Source organism: Mytilus edulis, chromosome 12 (genome assembly GCF_963676685.1).
Source record: "Mytilus edulis chromosome 12, xbMytEdul2.2, whole genome shotgun sequence".
Taxonomy (NCBI): Eukaryota; Metazoa; Mollusca; class Bivalvia; order Mytilida; family Mytilidae; genus Mytilus; species Mytilus edulis.
In genome coordinates, this window is record NC_092355.1 from 46,726,512 (window position 1) to 46,741,170 (window position 14,659).

A 14,659-nucleotide genomic window follows, 5' to 3' on the forward strand; every position below is an offset into this window, starting at 1 on the left:
CTTTGTTAAATTATAGTAACTAGAGTTAAATTCGGCAAACAATTTTGGATTGTAGCCGCAGGCGATATTTTCAATATTCAAGTTTGTCTTGAACATTTTGTCTATAAATTATCATGATTGATTCGTGTTGAATCGTATATTTTTCAAAAAGTAAGGAAAACACGATTTTATTTTTTTACAGCCAAAGGGAGGGGTACAGGTTTAGCAGGATCGATAATAACCTGAGCGTTATAGACTAAAAATTCCATTAGGTTGGAAGAAGGACTCCGTGGCGCAACGGTAGCGCGTCTGACTCCAGATCAGAAGGTTGCGTGTTCGAATCACGTCGGGGTCATATGTATTTTTGATGCAATTTTCTAGAAATATTGAAAAGGTCTCACATTCAACGTTTGTGACAATTGAAAGAAACTGATTGAAAACTGTGTGAGTGAAAGAGATACCTACTTGATGCCTGTTTCTCGTTCAAGTTACATGTCAGTGAAACACAAAGATTCTCACATACGTTATTCTTAATTTGTATCTAACAGTTTTCCTCCAATAACAATTTAATTTCAGACGGAAGATAGGAAAGCTAACGATTTTTATCAAAATCAAAGTATTTACTGGCAAATCACCGTTTATCTCCCCGAAATTGTTAGGATTGATACTGAGAGTGTGTGCCTTTTTTCTTCCTCTATGCATGATACCTTAACGATCTTCCTCAGTCCACAGTTGAGCTGAATGAACTCTGTCATATTAACATCTGAATTCATTCAAAATGGTCGTTTTCAGGACAGAATCAATCTGTGGTTAACTTATCGATAACTTTGATTCCTACTTGTCTTTGAGCGCGTTGAGTGAGCAGTGTGTGTGATTCATTACAAAAAGTGGATATCAAAAAGTCTGCGTCGTCGACAGGATTCGAACCTGTGCGGGGAGACCCCAATAGATTTCTAGTCTATCGCCTTAACCACTCGGCCACGACGACTTGATACGTTCGTCCAAAATTAACTCCTTTATACTTAATACCAGATGCGACAACAACCTGTCGTAAGTGCCACATCGTCAGTCGGAAGTCATCTGATAAGTTCTTAAATTTCCATTAGCAAGTCTGAATTAGGAAACTTAGCCTTTGTTAAATTATAGTAACTAGAGTTAAATTCGGCAAACAATTTTGGATTGTAGCCGCAGGCGATATTTTCAATATTCAAGTTTGTCTTGAACATTTTGTCTATAAATTATCATGATTGATTCGTGTTGAATCGTATATTTTTCAAAAAGTAAGGAAAACACGATTTTATTTTTTTACAGCCAAAGGGAGGGGTACAGGTTTAGCAGGATCGATAATAACCTGAGCGTTATAGACTAAAAATTCCATTAGGTTGGAAGAAGGACTCCGTGGCGCAACGGTAGCGCGTCTGACTCCAGATCAGAAGGTTGCGTGTTCGAATCACGTCGGGGTCATATGTATTTTTGATGCAATTTTCTAGAAATATTGAAAAGGTCTCACATTCAACGTTTGTGACAATTGAAAGAAACTGATTGAAAACTGTGTGAGTGAAAGAGATACCTACTTGATGCCTGTTTCTCGTTCAAGTTACATGTCAGTGAAACACAAAGATTCTCACATACGTTATTTTTAATTTGTATCTAACAGTTTTCCTCCAATAACAATTTAATTTCAGACGGAAGATAGGAAAGCTAACGATTTTTATCAAAATCAAAGTATTTACTGGCAAATCACCGTTTATCTCCCCGAAATTGTTAGGATTGATACTGAGAGTGTGTGCCTTTTTTCTTCCTCTATGCATGATACCATAACGATCTTCCTCAGTCCACAGTTGAGCTGAATGAACTCTGTCATATTAACATCTGAATTCATTCAAAATGGTCGTTTTCAGGACAGAATCAATCTGTGGTTAACTTATCGATAACTTTGATTCCTACTTGTCTTTGAGCGCGTTGAGTGAGCAGTGTGTGTGATTCATTACAAAAAGTGGATATCAAAAAGTCTGCATGGTCGACAGGATTCGAACCTGTGCGGGGAGACCCCAATAGATTTCTAGTCTATCGCCTTAACCACTCGGCCACGACGACTTGATACGTTCGTCCAAAATTAACTCCTTTATACTTAATACCAGATGCGACAACAACCTGTCGTAAGTGCCACATCGTCAGTCGGAAGTCATCTGATAAGTTCTTAAATTTCCATTAGCAAGTCTGAATTAGGAAACTTAGCCTTTGTTAAATTATAGTAACTAGAGTTAAATTCGGCAAACAATTTGGGATTGTAGCCGCAGGCGATATTTTCAATATTCAAGTTTGTCTTGAACATTTTGTCTATAAATTATCATGATTGATTCGTGTTGAATCGTATATTTTTCAAAAAGTAAGGAAAACACGATTTTATTTTTTTACAGCCAAAGGGAGGGGTACAGGTTTAGCAGGATCGATAATAACCTGAGCGTTATAGACTAAAAATTCCATTAGGTTGGAAGAAGGACTCCGTGGCGCAACGGTAGCGCGTCTGACTCCAGATCAGAAGGTTGCGTGTTCGAATCACGTCGGGGTCATATGTATTTTTGATGCAATTTTCTAGAAATATTGAAAAGGTCTCACATTCAACGTTTGTGACAATTGAAAGAAACTGATTGAAAACTGTGTGAGTGAAAGAGATACCTACTTGATGCCTGTTTCTCGTTCAAGTTACATGTCAGTGAAACACAAAGATTCTCACATACGTTATTCTTAATTTGTATCTAACAGTTTTCCTCCAATAACAATTTAATTTCAGACGGAAGATAGGAAAGCTAACGATTTTTATCAAAATCAAAGTATTTACTGGCAAATCACCGTTTATCTCCCCGAAATTGTTAGGATTGATACTGAGAGTGTGTGCCTTTTTTCTTCCTCTATGCATGATACCTTAACGATCTTCCTCAGTCCACAGTTGAGCTGAATGAACTCTGTCATATTAACATCTGAATTCATTCAAAATGGTCGTTTTCAGGACAGAATCAATCTGTGGTTAACTTATCGATAACTTTGATTCCTACTTGTCTTTGAGCGCGTTGAGTGAGCAGTGTGTGTGATTCATTACAAAAAGTGGATATCAAAAAGTCTGCGTCGTCGACAGGATTCGAACCTGTGCGGGGAGACCCCAATAGATTTCTAGTCTATCGCCTTAACCACTCGGCCACGACGACTTGATACGTTCGTCCAAAATTAACTGCTTTATACTTAATACCAGATGCGACAACAACCTGTCGTAAGTGCCACATCGTCAGTCGGAAGTCATCTGATAAGTTCTTAAATTTCCATTAGCAAGTCTGAATTAGGAAACTTAGCCTTTGTTAAATTATAGTAACTAGAGTTAAATTCGGCAAACAATTTTGGATTGTAGCCGCAGGCGATATTTTCAATATTCAAGTTTGTCTTGAACATTTTGTCTATAAATTATCATGATTGATTCGTGTTGAATCGTATATTTTTCAAAAAGTAAGGAAAACACGATTTTATTTTTTTACAGCCAAAGGGAGGGGTACAGGTTTAGCAGGATCGATAATAACCTGAGCGTTATAGACTAAAAATTCCATTAGGTTGGAAGAAGGACTCCGTGGCGCAACGGTAGCGCGTCTGACTCAGGGAAAGTCGAGTGCACCTTACACCTATGTAGACGTATATTTTGCTTGTCCTGTTTTGAAGTTATATTATCTATTGGATTTGGATATTACCAGCCGGAAATAGTTAAAAACACTTCCCAAACAGTTATGTAAGTTTAATTACTGACATTTATGCAAAAATAGTGCCTTTATATGATGTTTTGTGAACTTTTCTTCTTCATGTGAAAATATTGAGGCTCGCAGAAGGGACATTATAATGGAGAAATTACCAAAACCATTAGTTGCACTCATTAACAGTATTGTAGATGAATATGAACAATTTACTTGGAATTCGAATTACCTAGGGGATAAAATGCGAATTTCGTTGATTTGGACCAGAGGTGAATTGGTGAATGTAAACAAAAGTGTAAAGCATAAGTCGATATCCAACAAAGACAGGGACACTAAACGATTAAAAACGTGGCAAGATAAAATAATAGAGAATACACAAAACGACGACGATCTAGACACTAGTGATATAGAAAGCGATAGTTCGGAGGAAGATATGAGTGAATCGTGTGATGAAAATCAGCAAATTGACAAGGTAGATCTCCCGCTAGTAGCCCCCGAGAAGGTACACATTAAACCTGTAACGAAAATTACTCAGCCGGTACGAGTTTCTATAAACAGGTCGATCAATAACAACAATGAATCGCCACCTGGAAAAAGAGTGTGTCGTAATTCGATATGTGGAACGAGTGCGGAAATTAAAAAACAAAGTGTACACACAAATATAAAGGAATGTGAACGTGTAGAAATAGATGACGAAATAAAAACAGTCGCATCCAAATCGATAATAACCGGGAATAGTCCGTGTAACGATAGCCATTATCAGAAAATAGTGTTTAATAGACGACCAGAAGGCGATCTAGTATTAGGAAAAATTAAAAAGAGAGATACAATAGTTATTTGTAATGTAACAAAGCAGAAAATAAATCATCTGAATCTTGATACGAACAAATCAGGTTATGAAGACACAATGTTTTATATTAATAGATTTAGAGATTTGAGAAAAACGGACGATGAAGATATTAGTAGTTATGTTTTTCATGTTCCGAAATTAGAAAGATACGCGGAAGTTAACAAACTTTGTCCGTGGTGTTTTGTGGAATGAACAGTTATTTGGAAAAAAACAAGATCCGTTTCGTGCGTGAATTAACTCTTTAATTATATTGTTTATTATGTATCAAAACTTAGGTTTGGAAACCAACCTATTTTTGTTAGGACTTAAAAATATAAGTTGAAATAACATTTGCGTATGCTAACATTTTGTGTATTTTTTCTTGTAATAGTTCAAAGGCTATTTTATTGTTTTATATATAAAAATGAAAATATAAAAAAAAGACAGTATATTTATACAATTAGTTTATCATAGGATAGACTGATTAAAAAAGTTACATTGATATAATCAGTTTAATATAGGACATTTTGATAACTTAGAGAAAATGAGCGATTTGTAGACTTAGAGAAAATGAGAGATTTTATTGTTGTTTTTTGTTGTTTTTTTTTCAGGGAAAAATGACAATAATTGATATAAATGTTTTATATATGTGTAATTGTAATCTGTGATATGTATATAGAAGTGAGATTATAATAAAGATAAAAAAAAAAAAAAGCGCGTCTGACTCCAGATCAGAAGGTTGCGTGTTCGAATCACGTCGGGGTCATATGTATTTTTGATGCAATTTTCTAGAAATATTGAAAAGGTCTCACATTCAACGTTTGTGACAATTGAAAGAAACTGATTGAAAACTGTGTGAGTGAAAGAGATACCTACTTGATGCCTGTTTCTCGTTCAAGTTACATGTCAGTGAAACACAAAGATTCTCACATACGTTATTCTTAATTTGTATCTAACAGTTTTCCTCCAATAACAATTTAATTTCAGACGGAAGATAGGAAAGCTAACGATTTTTATCAAAATCAAAGTATTTACTGGCAAATCACCGTTTATCTCCCCGAAATTGTTAGGATTGATACTGAGAGTGTGTGCCTTTTTTCTTCCTCTATGCATGATACCTTAACGATCTTCCTCAGTCCACAGTTGAGCTGAATGAACTCTGTCATATTAACATCTGAATTCATTCAAAATGGTCGTTTTCAGGACAGAATCAATCTGTGGTTAACTTATCGATAACTTTGATTCCTACTTGTCTTTGAGCGCGTTGAGTGAGCAGTGTGTGTGATTCATTACAAAAAGTGGATATCAAAAAGTCTGCGTCGTCGACAGGATTCGAACCTGTGCGGGGAGACCCCAATAGATTTCTAGTCTATCGCCTTAACCACTCGGCCACGACGACTTGATACGTTCGTCCAAAATTAACTCCTTTATACTTAATACCAGATGCGACAACAACCTGTCGTAAGTGCCACATCGTCAGTCGGAAGTCATCTGATAAGTTCTTAAATTTCCATTAGCAAGTCTGAATTAGGAAACTTAGCCTTTGTTAAATTATAGTAACTAGAGTTAAATTCGGCAAACAATTTTGGATTGTAGCCGCAGGCGATATTTTCAATATTCAAGTTTGTCTTGAACATTTTGTCTATAAATTATCATGATTGATTCGTGTTGAATCGTATATTTTTCAAAAAGTAAGGAAAACACGATTTTATTTTTTTACAGCCAAAGGGAGGGGTACAGGTTTAGCAGGATCGATAATAACCTGAGCGTTATAGACTAAAAATTCCATTAGGTTGGAAGAAGGACTCCGTGGCGCAACGGTAGCGCGTCTGACTCCAGATCAGAAGGTTGCGTGTTCGAATCACGTCGGGGTCATATGTATTTTTGATGCAATTTTCTAGAAATATTGAAAAGGTCTCACATTCAACGTTTGTGACAATTGAAAGAAACTGATTGAAAACTGTGTGAGTGAAAGAGATACCTACTTGATGCCTGTTTCTCGTTCAAGTTACATGTCAGTGAAACACAAAGATTCTCACATACGTTATTTTTAATTTGTATCTAACAGTTTTCCTCCAATAACAATTTAATTTCAGACGGAAGATAGGAAAGCTAACGATTTTTATCAAAATCAAAGTATTTACTGGCAAATCACCGTTTATCTCCCCGAAATTGTTAGGATTGATACTGAGAGTGTGTGCCTTTTTTCTTCCTCTATGCATGATACCATAACGATCTTCCTCAGTCCACAGTTGAGCTGAATGAACTCTGTCATATTAACATCTGAATTCATTCAAAATGGTCGTTTTCAGGACAGAATCAATCTGTGGTTAACTTATCGATAACTTTGATTCCTACTTGTCTTTGAGCGCGTTGAGTGAGCAGTGTGTGTGATTCATTACAAAAAGTGGATATCAAAAAGTCTGCATGGTCGACAGGATTCGAACCTGTGCGGGGAGACCCCAATAGATTTCTAGTCTATCGCCTTAACCACTCGGCCACGACGACTTGATACGTTCGTCCAAAATTAACTCCTTTATACTTAATACCAGATGCGACAACAACCTGTCGTAAGTGCCACATCGTCAGTCGGAAGTCATCTGATAAGTTCTTAAATTTCCATTAGCAAGTCTGAATTAGGAAACTTAGCCTTTGTTAAATTATAGTAACTAGAGTTAAATTCGGCAAACAATTTGGGATTGTAGCCGCAGGCGATATTTTCAATATTCAAGTTTGTCTTGAACATTTTGTCTATAAATTATCATGATTGATTCGTGTTGAATCGTATATTTTTCAAAAAGTAAGGAAAACACGATTTTATTTTTTTACAGCCAAAGGGAGGGGTACAGGTTTAGCAGGATCGATAATAACCTGAGCGTTATAGACTAAAAATTCCATTAGGTTGGAAGAAGGACTCCGTGGCGCAACGGTAGCGCGTCTGACTCCAGATCAGAAGGTTGCGTGTTCGAATCACGTCGGGGTCATATGTATTTTTGATGCAATTTTCTAGAAATATTGAAAAGGTCTCACATTCAACGTTTGTGACAATTGAAAGAAACTGATTGAAAACTGTGTGAGTGAAAGAGATACCTACTTGATGCCTGTTTCTCGTTCAAGTTACATGTCAGTGAAACACAAAGATTCTCACATACGTTATTCTTAATTTGTATCTAACAGTTTTCCTCCAATAACAATTTAATTTCAGACGGAAGATAGGAAAGCTAACGATTTTTATCAAAATCAAAGTATTTACTGGCAAATCACCGTTTATCTCCCCGAAATTGTTAGGATTGATACTGAGAGTGTGTGCCTTTTTTCTTCCTCTATGCATGATACCTTAACGATCTTCCTCAGTCCACAGTTGAGCTGAATGAACTCTGTCATATTAACATCTGAATTCATTCAAAATGGTCGTTTTCAGGACAGAATCAATCTGTGGTTAACTTATCGATAACTTTGATTCCTACTTGTCTTTGAGCGCGTTGAGTGAGCAGTGTGTGTGATTCATTACAAAAAGTGGATATCAAAAAGTCTGCGTCGTCGACAGGATTCGAACCTGTGCGGGGAGACCCCAATAGATTTCTAGTCTATCGCCTTAACCACTCGGCCACGACGACTTGATACGTTCGTCCAAAATTAACTGCTTTATACTTAATACCAGATGCGACAACAACCTGTCGTAAGTGCCACATCGTCAGTCGGAAGTCATCTGATAAGTTCTTAAATTTCCATTAGCAAGTCTGAATTAGGAAACTTAGCCTTTGTTAAATTATAGTAACTAGAGTTAAATTCGGCAAACAATTTTGGATTGTAGCCGCAGGCGATATTTTCAATATTCAAGTTTGTCTTGAACATTTTGTCTATAAATTATCATGATTGATTCGTGTTGAATCGTATATTTTTCAAAAAGTAAGGAAAACACGATTTTATTTTTTTACAGCCAAAGGGAGGGGTACAGGTTTAGCAGGATCGATAATAACCTGAGCGTTATAGACTAAAAATTCCATTAGGTTGGAAGAAGGACTCCGTGGCGCAACGGTAGCGCGTCTGACTCAGGGAAAGTCGAGTGCACCTTACACCTATGTAGACGTATATTTTGCTTGTCCTGTTTTGAAGTTATATTATCTATTGGATTTGGATATTACCAGCCGGAAATAGTTAAAAACACTTCCCAAACAGTTATGTAAGTTTAATTACTGACATTTATGCAAAAATAGTGCCTTTATATGATGTTTTGTGAACTTTTCTTCTTCATGTGAAAATATTGAGGCTCGCAGAAGGGACATTATAATGGAGAAATTACCAAAACCATTAGTTGCACTCATTAACAGTATTGTAGATGAATATGAACAATTTACTTGGAATTCGAATTACCTAGGGGATAAAATGCGAATTTCGTTGATTTGGACCAGAGGTGAATTGGTGAATGTAAACAAAAGTGTAAAGCATAAGTCGATATCCAACAAAGACAGGGACACTAAACGATTAAAAACGTGGCAAGATAAAATAATAGAGAATACACAAAACGACGACGATCTAGACACTAGTGATATAGAAAGCGATAGTTCGGAGGAAGATATGAGTGAATCGTGTGATGAAAATCAGCAAATTGACAAGGTAGATCTCCCGCTAGTAGCCCCCGAGAAGGTACACATTAAACCTGTAACGAAAATTACTCAGCCGGTACGAGTTTCTATAAACAGGTCGATCAATAACAACAATGAATCGCCACCTGGAAAAAGAGTGTGTCGTAATTCGATATGTGGAACGAGTGCGGAAATTAAAAAACAAAGTGTACACACAAATATAAAGGAATGTGAACGTGTAGAAATAGATGACGAAATAAAAACAGTCGCATCCAAATCGATAATAACCGGGAATAGTCCGTGTAACGATAGCCATTATCAGAAAATAGTGTTTAATAGACGACCAGAAGGCGATCTAGTATTAGGAAAAATTAAAAAGAGAGATACAATAGTTATTTGTAATGTAACAAAGCAGAAAATAAATCATCTGAATCTTGATACGAACAAATCAGGTTATGAAGACACAATGTTTTATATTAATAGATTTAGAGATTTGAGAAAAACGGACGATGAAGATATTAGTAGTTATGTTTTTCATGTTCCGAAATTAGAAAGATACGCGGAAGTTAACAAACTTTGTCCGTGGTGTTTTGTGGAATGAACAGTTATTTGGAAAAAAACAAGATCCGTTTCGTGCGTGAATTAACTCTTTAATTATATTGTTTATTATGTATCAAAACTTAGGTTTGGAAACCAACCTATTTTTGTTAGGACTTAAAAATATAAGTTGAAATAACATTTGCGTATGCTAACATTTTGTGTATTTTTTCTTGTAATAGTTCAAAGGCTATTTTATTGTTTTATATATAAAAATGAAAATATAAAAAAAAGACAGTATATTTATACAATTAGTTTATCATAGGATAGACTGATTAAAAAAGTTACATTGATATAATCAGTTTAATATAGGACATTTTGATAACTTAGAGAAAATGAGCGATTTGTAGACTTAGAGAAAATGAGAGATTTTATTGTTGTTTTTTGTTGTTTTTTTTTCAGGGAAAAATGACAATAATTGATATAAATGTTTTATATATGTGTAATTGTAATCTGTGATATGTATATAGAAGTGAGATTATAATAAAGATAAAAAAAAAAAAAAGCGCGTCTGACTCCAGATCAGAAGGTTGCGTGTTCGAATCACGTCGGGGTCATATGTATTTTTGATGCAATTTTCTAGAAATATTGAAAAGGTCTCACATTCAACGTTTGTGACAATTGAAAGAAACTGATTGAAAACTGTGTGAGTGAAAGAGATACCTACTTGATGCCTGTTTCTCGTTCAAGTTACATGTCAGTGAAACACAAAGATTCTCACATACGTTATTCTTAATTTGTATCTAACAGTTTTCCTCCAATAACAATTTAATTTCAGACGGAAGATAGGAAAGCTAACGATTTTTATCAAAATCAAAGTATTTACTGGCAAATCACCGTTTATCTCCCCGAAATTGTTAGGATTGATACTGAGAGTGTGTGCCTTTTTTCTTCCTCTATGCATGATACCTTAACGATCTTCCTCAGTCCACAGTTGAGCTGAATGAACTCTGTCATATTAACATCTGAATTCATTCAAAATGGTCGTTTTCAGGACAGAATCAATCTGTGGTTAACTTATCGATAACTTTGATTCCTACTTGTCTTTGAGCGCGTTGAGTGAGCAGTGTGTGTGATTCATTACAAAAAGTGGATATCAAAAAGTCTGCGTCGTCGACAGGATTCGAACCTGTGCGGGGAGACCCCAATAGATTTCTAGTCTATCGCCTTAACCACTCGGCCACGACGACTTGATACGTTCGTCCAAAATTAACTCCTTTATACTTAATACCAGATGCGACAACAACCTGTCGTAAGTGCCACATCGTCAGTCGGAAGTCATCTGATAAGTTCTTAAATTTCCATTAGCCAGTCTGAATTAGGAAACTTAGCCTTTGTTAAATTATAGTAACTAGAGTTAAATTCGGCAAACAATTTTGGATTGTAGCCGCAGGCGATATTTTCAATATTCAAGTTTGTCTTGAACATTTTGTCTATAAATTATCATGATTGATTCGTGTTGAATCGTATATTTTTCAAAAAGTAAGGAAAACACGATTTTATTTTTTTACAGCCAAAGGGAGGGGTACAGGTTTAGCAGGATCGATAATAACCTGAGCGTTATAGACTAAAAATTCCATTAGGTTGGAAGAAGGACTCCGTGGCGCAACGGTAGCGCGTCTGACTCCAGATCAGAAGGTTGCGTGTTCGAATCACGTCGGGGTCATATGTATTTTTGATGCAATTTTCTAGAAATATTGAAAAGGTCTCACATTCAACGTTTGTGACAATTGAAAGAAACTGATTGAAAACTGTGTGAGTGAAAGAGATACCTACTTGATGCCTGTTTCTCGTTCAAGTTACATGTCAGTGAAACACAAAGATTCTCACATACGTTATTCTTAATTTGTATCTAACAGTTTTCCTTCAATAACAATTTAATTTCAGACGGAAGATAGGAAAGCTAACGATTTTTATCAAAATCAAAGTATTTACTGGCAAATCACCGTTTATCTCCCCGAAATTGTTAGGATTGATACTGAGAGTGTGTGCCTTTTTTCTTCCTCTATTCATGATACCTTAACGATCTTCCTCAGTCCACAGTTGAGCTGAATGAACTCTGTCATATTAACATCTGAATTCATTCAAAATGGTCGTTTTCAGGACAGAATCAATCTGTGGTTAACTTATCGATAACTTTGATTCCTACTTGTCTTTGAGCGCGTTGAGTGAGCAGTGTGTGTGATTCATTACAAAAAGTGGATATCAAAAAGTCTGCGTCGTCGACAGGATTCGAACCTGTGCGGGGAGACCCCAATAGATTTCTAGTCTATCGCCTTTTTTTTTATCATTAATAAAAATTTTATTACATATTTACATACTGTCACCATTGAGACATCCCTCGTTGGTGAGAATTTTGCTATATACAGAGTTGTTAGTAGTTATCCTCCTACATTAGTAAAAAAATAAAATACATCTAGATGTACGTGTTTTAAAAGTTAAAAGAATTATATACAGCATATATTTTTTTTTTTTATGGCGATTCATTTTTCAAAAAGTCTATATGAATAGACGGTGGACAAATTCTATATTGAAAGCGAGACAACTCCAAAATATTTTCAAAAGTCAAACACACCTAAGTGCGATCGATAATTTTACGTTGGAATGTGATCTATTGTTCTAACAACCAATCAAATAGAAGTAACTGTCTAGACAAACAAAACTATGTTGTCGTTTTGAATATCTAATAAAGTGTTTTTGTGTAAAAAATATTTGTAGAATAATTGTCTTTGTTGTGTCATTTTATAATACGTGTATGCGTATTCAATGTATTTTCTTATTGTGTATTTGAAAAAACGTAGTGCATCTATTTCTTTGTCATGAAAAACTTTTAAATTCCGTGTTTTGAATATGCAAACTCGGGCTACACTAAGGAAAAAGTTTAGAAAATAAGTATTAATATCTTGTGAACGTTTTAAAAACCCAAGTAAAAATAACTGTTCATAATCAATGGAATTAACCATGTCAGGTGGGTAATTAATAAATATGTTGTGTAATGTGTCTTTCAGGTAATCATGAAGTGGTTGAATCTTTCGACAATGTACAAACAGGTGACCAAGATTCTCTATACCTTGGCCGCATGCTTTGCATGTGCCTGTATCTGCCTGACCTATTCTGACCAACTTTTCAAGTGTAAAAATAGCTCGATGGACAATCCTATAATTTAAACAATGACAATCAGGAGGTAAACAACTCTGATTGACAACTAAATAAAGACTTTTGAAATTGAGAGGCGGATACTGCTCCTCCCAATGCTTTTCAGCAGAGGGCGTTTCAAAAAAATTTGACAGAAGAAGGCTGTAAAATAATTTCGTCACAGCACTTCTAAAATGAATTTCTCTGTCATTATCTAAACAAATTTTAACAATCGGAGCATTTTCAACATTCAGAGGATTTTCGGATTTTAATAGTTCTTTCCACTCTTCAGGAATACATCGTATGATTTTTTCGAAAGCTGTTTTTATTTGTTCTGTTTTTTCATCAGGAAATTTTTGTTTTATTATTTCATCTATTGAATTTGATGTGAAGAAACCCGGCATAAATTCATAGCAAATGTCTTTTATCCGTATCAAGCCTGTTTGAATGAATTTTTCAAACAGAAGCATTTTACCGTTGCATGTTATATTTGGATTACAAAACAGCGGATTATTATATACATGTTGCACTTGAAAATCGATTTTGAAATCGGCTTTTATTTTATAATATGCGTTTATCATTTCTTGATAATAAAGTGGTAAGTGTTTAATCTGTTTTGAATTTAAATGCGTATACACAATATCTTGTTTTAAATCCATATTATCGATTTTAGTAATAAAGTAATCAAACGCACCTTTCCAGATTGATTGACATTCAGGATCCAAATATTTTTTAAGAAATTTTAGTCTAAAGGCTTGCATTTTTAGAAAAATATCAGGAATATTTAATCCACCTTCAAGTTTTGTACCTACTACACTTTGATATTTTACTAAATGTGATTTATTTTGCCAAAGAAACTTTATAACAATTAGACGGATTTCATTTTTAACTTTTTCTGGCAATGGACATACAGTTACAGTATAATATAACCTCGACATTATAAGGGAAGTTAAAACTGTAGCTCGACCTGGTAAAGTTAAATCTCTTTTATTCCAAAAGAATAAAATTGTTTTTATCTTTTTTATTTTATCTTTCCAGTTTAGAATTTCACATAACTCTTTATCTTTTCCAACATATATGCCTAAAACTTTTGTTACATTTTCACATTTTTGTATATTTAGTTTATGTAACTCTGAATCAGTAATATTGCCAGAACCTAAGCACATAATTTCAGATTTTTGTCTGTTAATTTTAGCTCCAGAAGCTTCACTGTACAAATTTAGAACTTTGAAAGTTTCATTTACAGATTCTTTATTTGAAGTAAAAATATTTGTGTCATCTGCGTGTTGAAATATTTTAGCATTTACATTTGACTTTGGGATATTTACACTCTGGATATTTTTATTTTTAATTATAGCTTGACCTAATGGTTCTGCCACCAATACATAGAGGAGAGCAGAAACTGGACACCCTTGTTTTATTGAATTATTAAGTTTAACATACTTTGTAAGGAAACCATTACATTTTACACTGCTGTTTACATTATTATAGAATATTTTAATCCACTGCATAAATTTAGGGCCAAAACCAAATTTTTCTAAAACTAGAAACAGATAGTCATGGTCAACCTTATCAAAAGCTTTTTCCTGATCAACTTTTATAAGATAGGCTTCTAAATCATCATTTTCAATTATTTCAATTAAATCTCTTATACTTGATGTAGTGTCTGCAATGTCACGGCCTAATATGCAACATGTTTGAAAACTAGACACTAGTTTCGGCAGAACAAATTTTAATCTATTAGACATTATTCTAGCAATTATTTTGTAGTCTACACAAAGCAAAGATATCGGTCTAAA

The 14,659-nt window shown here is 34.7% G+C and overlaps 13 non-coding genes across 13 annotated transcripts; 6 read left to right on the forward strand and 7 right to left on the reverse strand.

Annotated features, from left to right (window-relative positions):
* Positions 1-262: 262 nt before the first annotated feature.
* On the forward strand, positions 263-334 carry Trnaw-cca (transfer RNA tryptophan (anticodon CCA)). The gene has a single exon. It is a non-coding gene; the product is annotated as a tRNA-Trp (tRNA).
* A 551-nt stretch (positions 335-885) lies between these two features.
* Positions 886-967, reverse strand: Trnas-aga (transfer RNA serine (anticodon AGA)). Its single transcript has one exon. It is a non-coding gene; the product is annotated as a tRNA-Ser (tRNA).
* Positions 968-1,371: 404 nt separating this feature from the next.
* On the forward strand, positions 1,372-1,443 carry Trnaw-cca (transfer RNA tryptophan (anticodon CCA)). The gene has a single exon. It is a non-coding gene; the product is annotated as a tRNA-Trp (tRNA).
* Positions 1,444-1,994: 551 nt separating this feature from the next.
* On the reverse strand, positions 1,995-2,076 carry Trnas-aga (transfer RNA serine (anticodon AGA)). Its single transcript has one exon. It is a non-coding gene; the product is annotated as a tRNA-Ser (tRNA).
* Positions 2,077-2,480: 404 nt separating this feature from the next.
* Positions 2,481-2,552, forward strand: Trnaw-cca (transfer RNA tryptophan (anticodon CCA)). Its single transcript has one exon. It is a non-coding gene; the product is annotated as a tRNA-Trp (tRNA).
* A 551-nt stretch (positions 2,553-3,103) lies between these two features.
* Positions 3,104-3,185, reverse strand: Trnas-aga (transfer RNA serine (anticodon AGA)). Its single transcript has one exon. It is a non-coding gene; the product is annotated as a tRNA-Ser (tRNA).
* Positions 3,186-5,859: 2,674 nt separating this feature from the next.
* Positions 5,860-5,941, reverse strand: Trnas-aga (transfer RNA serine (anticodon AGA)). Its single transcript has one exon. It is a non-coding gene; the product is annotated as a tRNA-Ser (tRNA).
* A 404-nt stretch (positions 5,942-6,345) lies between these two features.
* On the forward strand, positions 6,346-6,417 carry Trnaw-cca (transfer RNA tryptophan (anticodon CCA)). Its single transcript has one exon. It is a non-coding gene; the product is annotated as a tRNA-Trp (tRNA).
* A 551-nt stretch (positions 6,418-6,968) lies between these two features.
* Trnas-aga (transfer RNA serine (anticodon AGA)) lies at positions 6,969-7,050 on the reverse strand. Its single transcript has one exon. It is a non-coding gene; the product is annotated as a tRNA-Ser (tRNA).
* A 404-nt stretch (positions 7,051-7,454) lies between these two features.
* Positions 7,455-7,526, forward strand: Trnaw-cca (transfer RNA tryptophan (anticodon CCA)). Its single transcript has one exon. It is a non-coding gene; the product is annotated as a tRNA-Trp (tRNA).
* Positions 7,527-8,077: 551 nt separating this feature from the next.
* Positions 8,078-8,159, reverse strand: Trnas-aga (transfer RNA serine (anticodon AGA)). The gene has a single exon. It is a non-coding gene; the product is annotated as a tRNA-Ser (tRNA).
* Positions 8,160-10,833: 2,674 nt separating this feature from the next.
* Trnas-aga (transfer RNA serine (anticodon AGA)) lies at positions 10,834-10,915 on the reverse strand. The gene has a single exon. It is a non-coding gene; the product is annotated as a tRNA-Ser (tRNA).
* A 404-nt stretch (positions 10,916-11,319) lies between these two features.
* On the forward strand, positions 11,320-11,391 carry Trnaw-cca (transfer RNA tryptophan (anticodon CCA)). Its single transcript has one exon. It is a non-coding gene; the product is annotated as a tRNA-Trp (tRNA).
* Positions 11,392-14,659: the final 3,268 nt, after the last annotated feature.